At 35.8% G+C, this 17,172-nt stretch overlaps 1 protein-coding gene across 2 annotated transcripts in view; it reads right to left on the reverse strand.

The window, feature by feature from the left end:
* NRIP1 (nuclear receptor interacting protein 1) overlaps positions 1–17,172 on the reverse strand; it is a 100,642-nt gene that overhangs the window by 67,403 nt on the left and 16,067 nt on the right. Inside the window, exon 2 of one of the 2 annotated variants that reach the window (XR_004287894.1) lies at positions 13,531–13,612. The exons of the other annotated variant lie outside the window; for it this stretch is intronic. The gene's annotated coding sequence lies outside the window, so the exon portion shown is untranslated. The remainder of the gene's footprint in view (positions 1–13,530; positions 13,613–17,172) is intronic. 2 annotated transcript variants of the gene reach the window in all.

The raw sequence follows: 17,172 nt of genomic DNA on the forward strand, positions 1-17,172 counted from the left end.
GAGGGGGGAGGAACCAGACTCCCCACTCAGCAGAGAGCTCGATGCAGGGCTCGATCCCAGGACCCTGAGATCATGACCTGAGCTGAAGGCAGAGGCTTAACCCACTGAGCCACCCAGGCTCCCCATGAACACTGTTTTGACTCTAACATGGCTTCCTAAAGATTTTAAAGAAATCTTAAATATATTTCCATACTTTAATGACTCTCAACATGCAATGCAAGTTTTTTTAAGCAAGTTTTTAAATTCCAGTATAGTTAACATAGTGTTATATTAGTTTCAGGTGTACAACATAGTCATTCAACAATTCTATACATCACTCCGTGCTCATCATGGTACGTGTATTTTTTTTTTTTTTTAGATTTTATTTATTTATTTGAGACAGCGGATGGGGGAAGGGCAGAGGGAGAGGCAGAGGATCTCAGTCAGAGACTCCACACTAAGCCGGAGCCCCACGAAGGGCTTGATCTCACGACTCTGAGATCATGACCTGAGCCGAAATCAAGAGTCAGATACTTAACTGACTGAGCCACATGGGCGAACAAAAAGTGTACTCGTTAGAGAGGCAAGTTTTTGTTTTTTTAAGATTTTATTTATTTGATAGAGAGAGTGAGAGAGAGCATGAGAGGGGAGAAGGTCAGAAGGAGAAGTAGATTCCCTGTGGAGCTGGGAGTCCGATGTGGGACTCAATCCTGAGACTCCGGGATCATGACCTGAGCCAAAGGCAGTGGCTTAACCAACTGAGCCACTCAGGTGCCCCAGAAATGCAAGTTTTTAAAACTACTATTTGGAGGGTTAAATCCCAGCCATTAAAATGAACTTTTATTAATTAGATGGCAAGCAGATGCCAGTTTTTGTTTTTGTTTTTTAACAATCATACTAAGTCATATATTATCTCACTTAATCATTATCTATAAAACAGATACTATTCAACTTTACAGATGAAGAAACTAAGGCTTCAGAGCCATGGAGTGACTTGCCCAAAGTCATAAACAGTTATGGGGTAGACCTGGGATTCAAATTCAGTCAGTGTGCTCCTATAACACATTGAACAAACCACAACTGAAGGAAGCCTCCACAGTGTCAGACCAATTGCCTTGGTCAACCCATCTGCTGATCATTTCATGAAAGACTAACTGTATGTTTTTAAATCACAGGTCAAATTTACTCTGCCTGGAGCTGTACAAATATAATTACTAGTCCCTTCCTCTTTAAACAAAAATACATCTCTAGGATAGTCTGGCAATTTCTGTAAACAAATTTACCAAATATACTGCTTTTGTTACTACCATGGCATAACTACCCTGAATTTTCCTTACTGGAATAAAGTCTGTGAAGCCTTTTTGCAGGAAAATCTCTAGGACTTTTTAAAGTATCAAAAACGTTGAGGAAATGTTGATACATTAAAATAAATCTTGACCCAGTAAAAACTGGCACTAGGCCTTTTATTTTCTTGCAGTCAGCAAAACTACAAACCTATAAAAATTCAAATAGTAGTTAAGGGCATGCATTTTGAAGTGCTTTCATACGTGGTGAGTCACTTTACAAACTAATACTTTATACTGAAAACTTTTTTAACCTGGATATGTAATCAGAAATCACTTTACAAACTTCTAAATACTATACAACGAAAAGAAAAGCAAGTCCATTTGGGGTTTTATCCATTGTTTTCTCTGACAACTGTCTTCCTGAGGGGGAGAAAAGAGTATTATTACTTACGGGCCCCTCTCTACCTTGCTTTATAGTTCACACACATTCGGGAGCTGCTGTTTATAACCCTGTATTAATCTAGATCTTTGGAAAAATCAAATGACGGCCAATTTAATCACCCAACAAAAATAAGCAAGTGTGTATGGGGAGAGCACAGTTGAAGGAAGCAGAGAGAAGTGGGTCAGTAGGTGGCAGATGGTAACGGGTTCAAACTTGAAAGGAGTTCAAAAGCGTGGAGCAGGGTTTATGAAAACTCCTCAAGTGGAAGAGAAGCAAAAAAAGAAGAATGCATAATGTGTGGAAGAGAGGTCCTAATTTAGAAGGGTGTGCTATTGAGTAAAACAGTAGTCATCCAAAAACCTATTTTAATTCTTCTGGAATATACAGAATTAACAGTATTGTCAATAAAACATTATCTTTCTAGAACATTTCACTGGGTGACAACAAACTTACTTTCTCCTTTACTTTTTGCATAATATTCTTCTGATGTAGGTTATGTCCTTATTTTACAGACAGGGAAACTCGAGGCTCAAGTTAAACAGTCTCTTTGGTGAGCTACAGCTCAAATGTCAAACTTGCGACTCTAAGACCAGCATTTTTCATGTCACTGTATTAAACTGTGGCCATGACAGGACTACTCTTGGGATCTGCACAAGGAGTAAAAGGAATGCCACTGACCCTTGAACAAGTTTGAACTGTGTAGCTCCACTATCTTTCAGTAAATATATTGGAAAATTTTTTGGAGATCTGCAACAATTTGAAAAAACGGAAGAACCATGTAGCCTAGAAATACGAGAAAATTAAGAATAAGACTACAGTATGTAACACACATAGCTGTTCATGGTTATCAGGAAGGCTTCCAGTAAACAGTAGGCTATTAGCAGTTAAGTTTTGGGGACTCGAAATTACACACAGATTTTCGATTCTGCAGGGACTGGTACCCTTAACCTCCATGTTCAAAGGTCAACTGTCTATCCTTTAGTATATATATATATATATAACAAAGAAACAGCTACTTTTGCCTTCTCTCAAGTTACATTAAGACTTAAAAACTAAGAAAATAGCATTCTGTGGTCACCATACTAGGTTTAAATTATATGCAACTTTCCAACAAATACTATTCACCCTTAATAGAAACCCATGGAAGTACTTAAATAAAATGAAAGTGTTATTTATCTATTTCTTATTTACTGAAATTATTGTGAAAATAGCCAATTAGCATGGACTCAGTATTAATATAAACCCCGTGCACATATTTTTAATACACTTGTCAAAGTAACATTTAACATTCACTGTCCAGAATTCACAGCCATTCACTGTCAGGCTTTATCCATTTCTATTAGGGTAAACACTTGGACTTTCCTTCAAAATTTTTGTCTGCAATATAAAAAACAAAAACAAAACAAACAAACAAACAAACAAAAAGACTGAAGGATCAAATATTTAGCCACCATTAAAAAAATAAAAGGCTATTTCCTATTATGACCTAGATAATAAGTAAAGGCTTTGTATATTAACCACCTAAAATATACCTGGATGGCCTGTAAGGTTAACTTCTCAAACCTATTCAGTTGCCAAAAGAATAGTATCCAAATTGCACATCACATTTTACCACGAGTAAGGAGGATTTAGAAACCATAATCCCATAAACACAAGACCATACGGGCCCCTATTTTCAGGGTCTACGGTGGTGACTGTATTCATGGTTCAAGATGCTGGTTCTATAAAACCGTTTCCTCCCTGGAACCTCAACCTATCTCTTTCTTTGAATTAATTCCACAGCTATAACCCAGATATACATGATATCCAGATTTTGGTGGGGGGGTAGAAAAAAAGAAATCCTTGAAAAATCAGAAACTTACTCCATTTCTAGATGCTGTTCTGAGCACCAGAACTATATCCCCATTACAAAAAAAAAAAAAAAAAAAATTCATCATTCTGATTTTAGTCCCATTTAGAACGTCTACTAGCCTAGTAAGCTATTTAATTTTAAATACTCCTAGGAAATAGAATTGACAGGGATGGGGTCACCTTTGAGAAACTTATGGAAATCTGTGAGATGATGCCCTTCAAAATTTTTTTTTACTCCATGTAATTCAATATGATGACTTAAAGATCAATTCTGGGAAGTTGTTAACAAAACTTTCAAATTCATTCATCTCTCAAATTGTTGCATTCACCACGCAGGTAATTTATTACTTTCCCAAAGGCATCTCTATTTTCTTTCTTGTTTCAGATGAATGGTAAAGAGACTTATTACAGTAAACATTCAAGCTAACATACCAAATCAATCTTGTCATTAGTCAGGTAAGGAACATTAAAACAACATTCTATGTATTTTACATGAATACAAAGAAACTTAAAGTCCACAAAACACAGTTTGAGAACTATCACAAATGCTTAGATCATGCTTTGGAACCTACAAATTTCTAACCACATGTAAAATCTTCACAGGAGCCACATGTAAAAATTGTTGCACCTTAAGCACCGTACGTGATGAATTTGTATCCTTTTCTTAATTGTATCTAAAGCTCCAGGATATACCCTGGAGCTGCTGTCTCATCAACGTTTTATCATCCCATACACACAGGGCTTGAAGCTGGGTGCTTTATGAATCGCAGATTTATAAAACATATGGTCCCTTTCCCTCAGAAGTTTACAATCTTGCAGAAGAGATGAATAAAATAAATGCAGTGAGAAAGGTACTCATCAACTACTAAGGGAGAACAGAAGAGGGCACTTCAGGGTGATGATTCAAATCACAGGACAGGTAGCGTTTTTTGGTAAAAGAAAATGAGCAGAGATCACAAGACAACGCAGAAGAAATGTGCGTTAACGTCTCTGAGGCCCAGGCAAATGGAATATAATGTTGGGATAAGAAGTAGGAGCCAGATCAAAATAGAACTTGGCCTTTATCTTGTTAGGCAAAGGCCTTTGTTCAGAGTTATTAATACTTTCTTCTGAGAGGTCTACTGTCCTACAGTATGTAGAATGGGTTGAATAATAAAAAGGAAAAGGCAAAAAGACCAGTTAGAAAGCGGCAGCAGTAACTGTCTCGCAAGCAGGAAGCACGGATGCTTGAATTTGGAGAACAGCAGTGGAAAAAGAAAGAAACAAACCAAAACTTATAATTCTTCCTGTTCTCATAAAAATGACTATTGAAATGGTCAGATATATCATGGGTTGATAAATAAAGGCATAAAATAAAACCAAACACTTGTAAACAGACTTGCAAGAAAAACTGCTTAAATTACCACATAAAGTTACCTATTCTACTTTGGAAAAAAAAAATAAAAACTTCTTTTAATTTTAAAATTTTTAAAATATTTTTTTCATCTTTTACAGCCTTATTGAGATATAATCACATACCATACCATTGACCATTCTGGAAAAACCACTTATAACAACTCCTTTCAATGTATTCTAAGGTAGGATACACCATTTGTTAATGTAAGTCTTTGATTACATTTTTGTACTATTTTAAAGATATTTATTGTAGGTGACCTAAATATAAAACTTTAAAAACTACAATTAGAAAACATCTACTAAAAAAATAGAAAAAAGAAAGAAAACATCTAATAAGTTGAAAAGTAATCTATACTCTGCTACATATAAATTATTTCTTAAAAACTATCAAGGTCTGTTTGATTCATACTAATTTTAAGATGCCAAAATACGTGTGTCTCTATATTTCACAAGAAGAAGTATCTTATAAATGTATTTCTCTGATTACCAACATTATTTTTATGACCCAAATAAAAAATACACATATAAATACCCAAAAGATAAATTACTTGGCCATAATAATTTACATGTTACCTTTCAGTGGTATAATACATGTATCAATTGGATGAATAAACTATTTTTGATGAATTCAAATTATCAAAATGTATTATTATATATACAACTGAAGATCTTTGTTTTTTTCTTGCTTTAAATATTCCCTGCCCCCAGAAAATTCCTAAAGGCAAATTTCCAGGAGTGGAAAAAAAGTGTAGTTTGTCCACAAATTCAAGAAATACTTAGTCAATAAATATTTATGAGCTCCTTGTAAATCCCTGTCATCAAGCAACAACAATTTTTAAAAGTAAACTGATATACAAAATGCTATACAGCTTGATGAATTTGGAAGTAATCACACACTCATGAAATCACCGCCACAGGCAATGCCATAAATATATCCAACACCTTCAGAAGTTTCTTTCCGCCCTCTTTATTTTTTGTATGATTAGAACACTTAACATAAGACCTACCTCTCAGCAAATTTTTACGTATAAAATACAGTATTGCTAACTACAGGTGCTGTGCTATACAGCAGATCACTAGGATTTATTCCTCTTGCGTAATTTAAGGTTTACACCTTTTGACCAAAACCTCAGTTTCCTCTTCCTCCCAATTCCTGGTAACCCCCATTCTATTCTCTGCTTCTGTGAGTCTGACTTTTTGGAGTCCTCACCGAAGCAAGATCGTGTAGTATTTGTGCTTCTGGTCAGCTTATTTTACTTAAGGTAATGTCCTTTAGGGTCATCCATGTTGTCACAAATGACAGGATTTCCTTCTTTTTTAAGGAATGGAAATACTACATTTTCTTTGATGCATTCACATGCCGATGGACCTCTGGGTTGCTTTCATGTTTCGGTTACTGTGAATACTTCTGCAATGTACACAGGAGTGCAGACAGCTCTTCAATCTCCTGATTTCAAATGCTTTGGATATAAACCCAGGAGTAGGACTCTGGATCAGACAGTAGTTCTTTATTTTTTGAGTAAGCTCCACACTGCTCTACAGTAGCTGAACCAATCGAAACCCGGCATTATTCTTGCTTCTTTCATATATATTAGTGATGAACACAACATAAAAAGATTCCTGCCCTTGGGGAGCTTTACTTTAGAAGAGGAAAATAATCAATAAACAATAATTTTTAAAAATTTTATGTTGGTAATTTTAAAGGTGATAAGTGCTGCGGAAAAAGAAAAGTGGAGAAAGGAAAGAGAGTGGTAGCCAGGTAAGGCCTAATTAAGAAGATGTGATGGCCTGGTCAGCAAAGACAGGACTTTAAATTTTACTACAACCAAAATGAGGGATTTTCAACAGAAGGATGATTTTCATCTTTAAAAAGCAGCCAATACCATGTACTGTTAGAACTGGATGTCAACTGATTTCTTTTATAAAGGAAGAGGTTAAGTACTCTTAAAAAAAAAAAAAAAAGTTAGTGAGTAGAACTCTAAACCGGCTACCTCAGATCTAGAATCCAAAATAACAGGTAACATATACAATTACGGCCAGTATTGCTCAAGGAGCCCTATCCCTCACAAGAACTCCACATGTGACCATATTCAAAGGTCAAAAGAACCTTATCCACATTCTGAACACTGAAAAAGCTTAAAGTAATGCAATTTGGTAGTAAAATTCGACCTAAGTTCATATGAGGTAGCATATGTCTTGATTTATCCTACTTGGCAAATATATGCATGAAGAAACATTAATTAACCCTCATAATGTAGGTAACCTTTAAATATCCTCACTGATGAAAGTCACAGGTACACCAATATGTATATATATAACCTTTTTTTAACTGCCCTATTTTATGCGGGAAATAGTGGAATTACATTGCTCACATTCAAATTGAACCAGCCATACTTTTAAAAAAATTTTTAAAAAAAGGAAAAAAGAAACATACAATAAGATTAAAATTCTATCCATCATATAACCTAGAGTAAGATGGAAGCTATGACTCATCTGCTGTTACAGATTTCAATTCTGCGGTTTAGAGATATGTATTTTTCATACATGTTCCCTAAACATGGGTGAATTGCTTTATCTGATGTTCAACCAAAGAAAATGTTAATTATTTCAACAGTGAAGGAAAAACTGGCAGTTTGAGACCCACTCAATGATGGTATATTAGCTTCTGATAGCACGAGCAGGAAGGTCAGAAAGAGAGAGAATCTGAAGCAGTCTACTTGCTGGCTGTGGAGCCCAACGGGGGGGTTCGATCTCAGGAGCCTGAAATCTCGAGCTGAGCCCAAACCCAGAGTGGGCCGCTAAAGCGACTGTGCCACCTAGCACCCCTAAGGGATAACTAGATATGAATTTGACTAAAGCCTTGTCTTTTAAAAACCCAAGATGTAATTCTATAGCTGTGCTGTCCAATATGATAGCCATTACATAGATACATGTGGCTATGAAGCACTTGAAAAGGGACTAGTTACTAGTTTGCCTTTTCAAAATCTTTTCAATTTTAATTTTCAATTTTACTTTTATATATATTTACACGCACACACACTTGCAGCAAGAATTACTATAACACTCATTGACTGGGCCAAACAGAGCCCCTTGTGAGCAAAAGACTTGCCCCTCCTCATGTAGTACTACCCACACTTGCAAGGTAACTGGCCAGGCAGTGGCCTCAACTCCAAGCTCTAACAATGTAGAGGAAAGATGACTAGTTTTAACTGAGAAGTGACATAAGTGAAAATATACACTGAATTTCAAAAGCCTACTATAAGAAAATAAATGTAAGATATCTCATAATTTTATATTAATTATGCAATGAAATATATTTTGCTGATACTGGGTTAAATAAAATATTTTATTAAATGTTCAGTTTCTTTTTCCTTTTTTAATGTGCCTGCTGGGCAATTTAAAATCACATGTGCAGCTTACATTATACTTTTTTTGAATGAATATCACTGCTCTCAAGACTGAGAAAAAGACCTGACAAAAAATTTCTCAAGTACTAATGTTCTAGAATGAATAATTTCACTTTAGATCACCAAAAAGATGAACACAACACAGATAAAAGTAGAAAGAAATATTCATCACAAATGCTAAGGTAAGTTTTTTGTGACTCTAGAGTGTATTATTTTAGATATTCAAGAGGTATCCCAAAATTCAAGAATAAGATAAAAGCTTCATGTATAAAATGTCTGATTTCATTTAAAATTTCAGTATTTCCACAGTAGTAAATATATATGGGAGGGTTTTACGTCCTATTTTCCTTCAGTAGGGTTAGGAGAGATCTAAGTTTCATAGATCAAATACATGCCATAATGGCATCAGAAAACAGGCAACTTATTTTTAATAGATGGAAAAATTTCATTCCTCCTAAAAAAAAAAACAACTTTGGAGCTTGCACAAAATTGGAGAAAAATAAATCTGTATCACAGTATAATCTGTCATTACAAAAAGATACACTGATTGACATTTCCCAAATATCCCAAAATATCCCAAAGAGCACTCCAAGTATGCATTCTACTAAAGTCAGACAAACACATGCTCCACAATTTAGCAGTTCGGCTCCTGTGCATACACTCATCAGAAAGGAACGCTTATTCCTACCAAATGATCTAAAAAAAAATTCATGGCAGCCTTATTTGTAGCCCCAAACTGGAAAGCTATTCAATGTCCATCTAAAGTGAGTGGAAAGGAGAAACAGGGGTGTGATCACCCAACGGAATACATACAACTGAGGGAACACAGGACACACACATGATGACGCTCAGAGACAAGATGCTGATGAAAAGCTCTGACACAAGAGTTCACATTACGTGATTCCAGCCATAAGAAGGTCAAAAACAGGCAAAACGAACATGCGGCAAAAATGCCATAGATTTGTTTCTGTTGAGTAGAGATAGTACTGACTAGGAAAGACAACCTTCTGAAGTAGGGTGTTAGTTACGCAGGGTATGCTTATGTGTAACAAGAAAAAAAAAATCACTGAACTACCAAGTAAGAGTGTCTATTTGACTACATGAAGTTATACCTTGGTAAAAAGTTGTTTTGTTTTGTTTTTTTAAAAGTAACTTTTCTTTTTTTAAGGGATCTTAACTATCATTAGTTTCAAAAGAATTACTTAAAACCAATTCCTATTTTGAATTTACATTCTTTTTTTTTTTTTTTTAAAGATTTTATTTATTTATTTGACAGAGAGAAATCACAAGTAGATGGAGAGGCAGGCAGAGAGAGAGAGAGGGAAGCAGGCTCCCCGCTGAGCAGAGAGCCCGATGCGGGACTCGATCCCAGGACCCTGAGATCATGACCTGAGCCGAAGGCAGCGGCTTAACCCACTGAGCCACCCAGGCGCCCCTTGAATTTACATTCTTATTCTGAATTTACTTAATCCTACAACTAAACTGAATTTATTTGCATTTTTAATAAAATATCGTAACCAGTTCAACTTTATTCAAACATCCTCTGAATTTTGAGATTACATGATAAACTTTCATAAATGGATAATTCATGACTTGAAAAGTATAACAAGCCTCTGTATAACTAATGAACTATTTGAATGTCTGTTTCAAAAATTTAATTATAATAGTTCATTCTTATCTTCAATTTAAAAAGATAACTTTCCATGAATGAGAAGAACAAATATTGTTAAAAGGTTTAAATTACCCCCAAGCAATCTTTACCATTAATGCAATCCCTATCAAAATACCAACAGTGTTTTTCACAGAACTTGAAAAAAAATCCTAAATTTTTAAAAAAGATTTTATTTATTTATTTTAGATAGAGAGATAGAGCAGAAGCCTAGGGATTGGCAGTGGGAGAAGCAGGCTCCCCGCTAAGCCAGGAGTCCAACGTGGGGCTCGATCCCAAGACTCTAAGATCATAATCTGAGCCAAAAGCTGATACTTAACCAACTGAGCCACCTGGTACCCCCCCAAAATCCTAAAATTTGTACAAAAGAACCCGAACAGCCAAAGCAATTTTGCAAAAGTAAAGTACAGCTGGAGGTATTATAAACCCACACTTCAAGTTACAGTACAAAGGTGTAGTCATCAAAACAGTCTGGTATTAACACAAAAAAAGACACACAGCTCAATGGCACAAAATAGAGAGCCCAGATATAAACCCACAATCATATGGTCAATTAATCCTTGACAAAGGAGGCAAGAATATGTAATGGGAAAAAGACAGTCTCTTCAACAAATGGTGCTTGGGAAAACTGGACAGCTACATGCAAAACAATGATACTGGACCACTTTCTTACACCACACACAAAAATAGACTCAAAATGGATTAAAGACCTAAATGTGAGACCTGAAACCATAAAAGTCCTAGAAGACAGCAAAGGCAATAAGATCTGTGACATCAGCCATAGCAATATTTTTCTAGATAGGTCTACTGAGGCAAGAGAAACAGAAGCAAAATAAACTATTGGGACATCAAAATGAAAAGCTTCTGCAACAGTGAAGGAAACAATCAACAAAAAAAAACTAAAAGGCAACCTAGTGAATGGGAGAAGATACTTGCAAAGACATATCCAATACAGGGTTAGCATCCAAAACATATAAAGACGTATACAACACCCAAAAAACAAATAATCTGATTAAAAATGGGCATTTTTAAGACATTTCCCTAAAGAAGACATCCTGATAGCCAACACGCACGAAAAGATGTTCAACATCAGTCATCATCAGGAAATGCAAAATCCAAGCTGCAAAGAGGTATCACCTCACACCTGTCGGAATGGCTGAAAACAAAACACAAGAAACTCTAAGTGTTGGGGAGGATGTAGAGAAAAAGGAACTCTCTTTCACTGTTGGTGAGTGCAAATGGAATTCAATGAATGCCAATGGTACGGCCACTGTGGAAAGCAGTGTGGTGGTTCCTCAAAAAGTTGAAAATAGAACTGCCATATATATACATAGGAACATATGTCTGTACATATATATATATAATAATATATACTGGAATATTATTCAGCTATTAAAAAAGAATGAAATCTTGCTCTTTGCAATGGCATGGATGAGCTAGAGAGTGTAATGTTAACTGAACTCAGTCAGAGAAAGACAAATACCGTATGATTTCACTCATATGTGCAATTTAAGAACAAAACAAAAACGTAAGGAAAAAAGAGAGAGAGAAAAAGAGGGAGAGGGACAAGCTAAAAAACAGACTCTTAACTGTAGAAAATAAACTGATGGTTACCAGAGGAGAGCTGGGTGGGGGGATGGGCGAAGTAAGTGATGGGGATTAGGGACTGCACTCGTGTTAAACATGGGGTGATGTACGGAATTGTTGAATCACTGCATTGTATATGTGAAATTACTATAACACTGTGTGTTAATTATACCAGAACTATAATAAAATTAAATTAAATTTAAAAATAATAAATACTAGTAACCCCTCCCCCAAAATAAAAAGGTAACTAGATGTCACAAAATCCAGAGTTTCTGATCATATCATTTCTTTCACTGGTAATAGTCAAAATTAAACTTAACATTTGGGGTTCACTTAAAATTTCTTTTATAGTCCTAATGTGCTTATTTAAATTTCTTACTCACTTTTACTCTCCCTCTCATAACTGACAAGAGGAAGGAGAAAATGCCACTTTGCCAATGGTGAAGAATTTTAAATACATAAAGTTACTACTTTAAAAGTTCAATATATTGTACTAGGAAACATACTGTAAATGTAATCAATCCTAGGAATTCATGTGGTTTGACAAATGATTAAGAAACTCTGTGACACTGATTTCTGTGTTATCTCATGTGAATATAAATAATAAATATCCAATTAATAAAGAAAATATGTATTCAAAGAAGTTGGCTTATTCACTACAACTTCAAGAAATACATTATTTTATTAAATATTTCTATTCCAAGCAAGAAAGCAGGCAAGTTTAGGAAAACATAAAACTTAGGGGAGGTTTAAAAGTGGATATTAAGAAGGAAACTTTGGATAAGGCTGAAGGGAACTGTCTTCACCACTGACTTTAGTCTAATTTGGTGCAATCACACGGGGTCTTGGGGTCACAAAAGACAAAAACATAAAACGGGTAAGTTCCTTCCTTCCTAATAATACATTACATGTCTGAGACTCAGGCTTTGCAAGCAGATGAATTATTATGCAACACTGATCTAACCACGTGATAACGCAGATAGGGAACTTAGCAGATGGACAGAGGCAGAGTCAGGTGTCCAGGGATCCTGATGAAAGACTGGCAGAAATGTAGACAGCAGCTGATCCCTATACTACACGGTGGAGTTGTCAAAGGCAGGAAGGACTTTAGCCCTGCCTGATTAATTTAATGTCTATTCTATACTGTCTTAGATAAATAAGTGCCTTCAATATCTCATTTTCAAATGAAAACATTCTTTAAAATAGTCCTGTATGAAAAAAGGTAAAATGTAAATACTTCAGGTGCTCAAAATAGGCAACACTGTTTCTATCTATGCCAGATTTTTTTTTTTTGGAAGATTTTATTTATTTATTTGTCAGAGAGAAAGAAAGAGACAGCGAGAGCAAGCAGGGGGAATAGCAGGCAGAGGGAGAAGGAGGCTCCCCACTGAGCAGGGAGCCTGACGTGGGGCTGAATCCCAGGACCCTAGTATCATGACCTGAGCTGAAGGCAGATGTAACCGACTGAGCCATCCAGGCATCCCACTAAGCCAGACTTTTAAACAAGATTTATTTATTTATTTTAGAGAGAGAAAAAGAGAGAGTGGGGGGTGGGTAGAGGGAGAGAATCTCAAGCAGATTCCCTGCTGAGTGAGGAGCCCCACGAGGGGCTTGATCTCATGACCCTGAGATCACGACCTCAGTGGAAATCAAGAGCGGGATGCTTAATGAACTGTGCTAACCAGCCAGCCCCCCAAAGCAGCTTTCTTTTACTGACTTACACAAAATTCAGAATTACTAACACTGAAATATATCCCTCTCCTCTGTTACAAACATCAAACAACTAGTTAATCAATATCTGAAACTTAAAGAAAAACAAAGAACAAAATGCAACATAATATTCTTTCTATAATTGGAAAGGCTTAACTCTATTTTTTTTTTTTAAAAAATGAAGCAACAGACAAAATACAATACCTTCCGGATGTGTGTCTCCTGACTGTTAAAATAATGGGTCCTGAGAACAGAGGTCTGAAATAGCTCACAGTCCAGAAACTCCCTGAAAATTAAGAAAAATAAATATTACTTCAAGCGCCTCTTATCTCAAAGAATTTCAATGGTATGTTTTACAATGGAATCGTAATCATTGACTAAAATAAATTATCTCAAAAAATAGCAAAAAAGATATAAGATAAAAAATATTCTTCATTATACATGCTTTCCTCTGCATAGCTGTTGACCGTATCTGATGAACAATCTGCTTACAAAATTATTTACCAAAATACACTGTCCTTATACTACATAAACACCATTACCTATTCTCAAGGTCAGAAGTTAATGAAGATGAAGAGGAATTCTGAGAGAAAAGCTACTAGGAGTATTCTGTAGTCAATACTGAGTTGAAACACCTCTTTTTTTCCTCTCTCTTTCTCTCTAGACCACTAGGAACAAAAAAACGCTGAGCTGAGATTTAGAAGCCTTCTAGATACAGAATGACATCAACGTGTGGGCAAGTGTATACCCTCAGGAATAGAGGAGCAGGTGAAGACTTTCTGACCATCAAGAGACACAGGCTGTACTTCAATACTGCGGTAGCTGAGGGGACTTTATATTGATCAACAGGCTAATGGACAGTGAAGTTAGCTGGTCCTAAGGAAGGTGTGACGCAGACACCCTGACCCCACTACGGCAACTTCAACTTCCGAAAATACAGTAGCTACTTTCCATCATTACTTTATTTTACCAGTGTCTGTAGTTACCCTAAACCACATAGAGGTATCAGATTTCTTTGAGTAATACTTTCTCAACGCCCTCCCCAAGCAGGCTCTTTGACCATTATGCTTCCAGATCACTTTCTGGGCATCATGCTTCTTCTTACTCTCACTGTGACTGTGAACCCCTCATTCATCTTTGAGTCCTCCGACACCTAATACGGTGCGAGGCCCAGAGCTGACCGGCTCCACCAATCGGTGGATCTTCCAGACTTCCTCAATAATATACCATGCTGAAGTAAAAATAATACCGTGAAAGAAAGAGGGTAATTATATGGGCCAACTACAATGAGGAATACTTGCCTTTTAATTACTTTACTCACACACACACACACACACACACACACACACACTCCTTCATCAGCAAAACTCTTCTAGTATCTATATTAATGCTCTCCCATCCCTCATAGACAATCAGCCTGGTAGGGTGGTGCATCTCCTTTCTGACCTAGGACTCCAATCCTGCTGTCTGAGGTCCTGCACCAACTGGCCTGGTAATTGCACATGAACACAAATTCTCTACGCACATACATCAGCGGCTCCTAAGCAACCCTCCATCAGCAGCAGGAAATGTCACCTACATGTATGAGTCAAAGATACCCAGAATCATAACTAAGGGCAGAATGTTCCCAAAATTTTAGAAGTAGACAGACGGTATCATCTTTAAATAGAATTATAACTATTAGAGACAGATAACAAACAAACAAACAAAAACCCTGAAAAGACCTCCCAGGGGTTTAAAGAAAAAAGAAAAAAGAGCATTATCATTTCCTATTAGGACATTACTTTTTCAGCAGCTAAATAAAAACATTACCAAATCATTTTATGTAATAAAATTTAACCTTATTTTGACCTTCCTCATAAAGCAAACAATCTCTCTATCCAATAAGGTTCCATCTGAACTATGTAAGATGATAAGCAATACCTTAATTGCATTCATTTACATGACTTTGAAACTATTCTGGGCTGAAGTCACTGACTGCAAGGTCACAGAATACAAAAAAGTAAAATGTATACAATTTACTGAGGAGGAATGATCCGCTTAGAGTGATAGCACCTTCTCCCTCCTCATTAAAAGATACCAAATGCTTAATGCAATCAACAGGTGCAGAGTTCTCTTTTTGAAACATATCACACATATGCACACTGATTTTATAACTATAAATACATAGATATACTAAGAATATATATTAGAATAAGTTCATCATATATTATGGCTTGCTTGTTAAAATCAATCTGCCTGAGTGGAGGTAAAGCACAATTCACCAGCATTTAAAACCAAAAGATGAAACAGAGCTATTGTTTTTTCCATTCTCTCATGAAATTTCTAACAACTAAAATTCAGGTTACAAAGTTATAACAATTTTTAGGACAAGAACTGCAAACACAGGATCTTAAGTATATTAAGAGTTTCTGCTTTCTCTTTTTATAACCTAAACAAGCATACATTCAATTATTCGGCTTAGAGAAGCAGATTTTAAATGTCTCAAAGTCAGTAGTGCAGTACTAGTAAAAGGAGGGAAATACAACAGACAGAAATTGATTACCACAGATTATAAGCCAAGGCAGATCTTTGAAAACTTCAGAATATACCAAACCACACAAAAACAAGATAACCAAAAAAATATTTCCCTTTAGTTTTGTAAAATTCTAATACAAACTAGGTAATACTAGCACTTGAATTTACTGGAGAAAAGAGAAGGAAACGAAAATAGGATCTCGGGGGTACCTTAAAAATGTTTATTAGAACAAATGTAGAGTATCAGATATTTGTTTTATGTTTAACATAACATCACTGGAATACTCATTTAAGAAATTCCTATCCAGGGTTGCCTGGGTGGCTCAGTCAGTTAAGTGTTCAGCTCGTGGTTTGGGCTCAGGTCATGGGCTTGGGGTTGTTAAGATGGAGCCCCACGTTGGGCTCCGCACTGGACTAGGAGCCTGCTTGGGATTCTCTCTCTCCCTCTGCCCCTCCCCACCCCCTCTCTCTATCTCTCTTTTTCTCTCGCTTAAAAAAAAAAAAAAGTTTCTGTCCATTAAATTAGATAAGCCTCCCACATTTCATTAACTAACTAACCACATACTTTTATACTCCCCAAGCCAATGTTTTGTAATTAAAACTGAGTTAGTGAAAGAGAAACAACCTTATTATAAAATCTTCATCTTCTTCTCTACCTTCACAGAAGGGCAAGACTTTTTTCATGTAAATCTGTTAGATCCAAATAGTTTCAACCGATGCTACTCCACAAAGAACACAGGATAAATACATATTTATTTAAGTACTATATTCCTAAATAAACTCCAATACCATAATGTCATTTTATTCTTTTTAAATGAGAAATAAAATATCTCATTTTTTTCTCTATAAGTTAAGCCAATTCACTTTGGAATAGCTTACTAATAAAATTAATGCATACAGGTATTTCTAAAGGTACTAGTTACTATTATGATCCACATATAACTTTCAGTGGCCATTTCTTCTTTAGATAAATTTTCTTCTGTAAGAAGCAACTCAGGGTCTAACATAATATACATAATTTGTATAACTATGTAACAGGCAATTCATGGTTCATACCCTTTGACAAGGATAAAAACATGGGGGCGGATCAGAATCTTCCAATATTTTTTCCAGTGTTCTTGGTCACATTTTTTTTTTTCTTGGTCACATTTTTACTTAAACTCAAATCTCAGGTTGACAATATTAATTTCCTATTAAGATGACAACTTTTTGTTATTTCTGAAACACTTCCCTCTGTCCACCCAAGTGACTGAACGAATGCCTTATGTTCCCGCAGCTCACTGATTACAATCACAACATCTGAAGTTCTATTCCATCCACACAAATTTA

This window comes from Mustela erminea, chromosome 1 (genome assembly GCF_009829155.1).
Source record: "Mustela erminea isolate mMusErm1 chromosome 1, mMusErm1.Pri, whole genome shotgun sequence".
In the NCBI taxonomy this organism is placed as follows: Eukaryota; Metazoa; Chordata; class Mammalia; order Carnivora; family Mustelidae; genus Mustela; species Mustela erminea.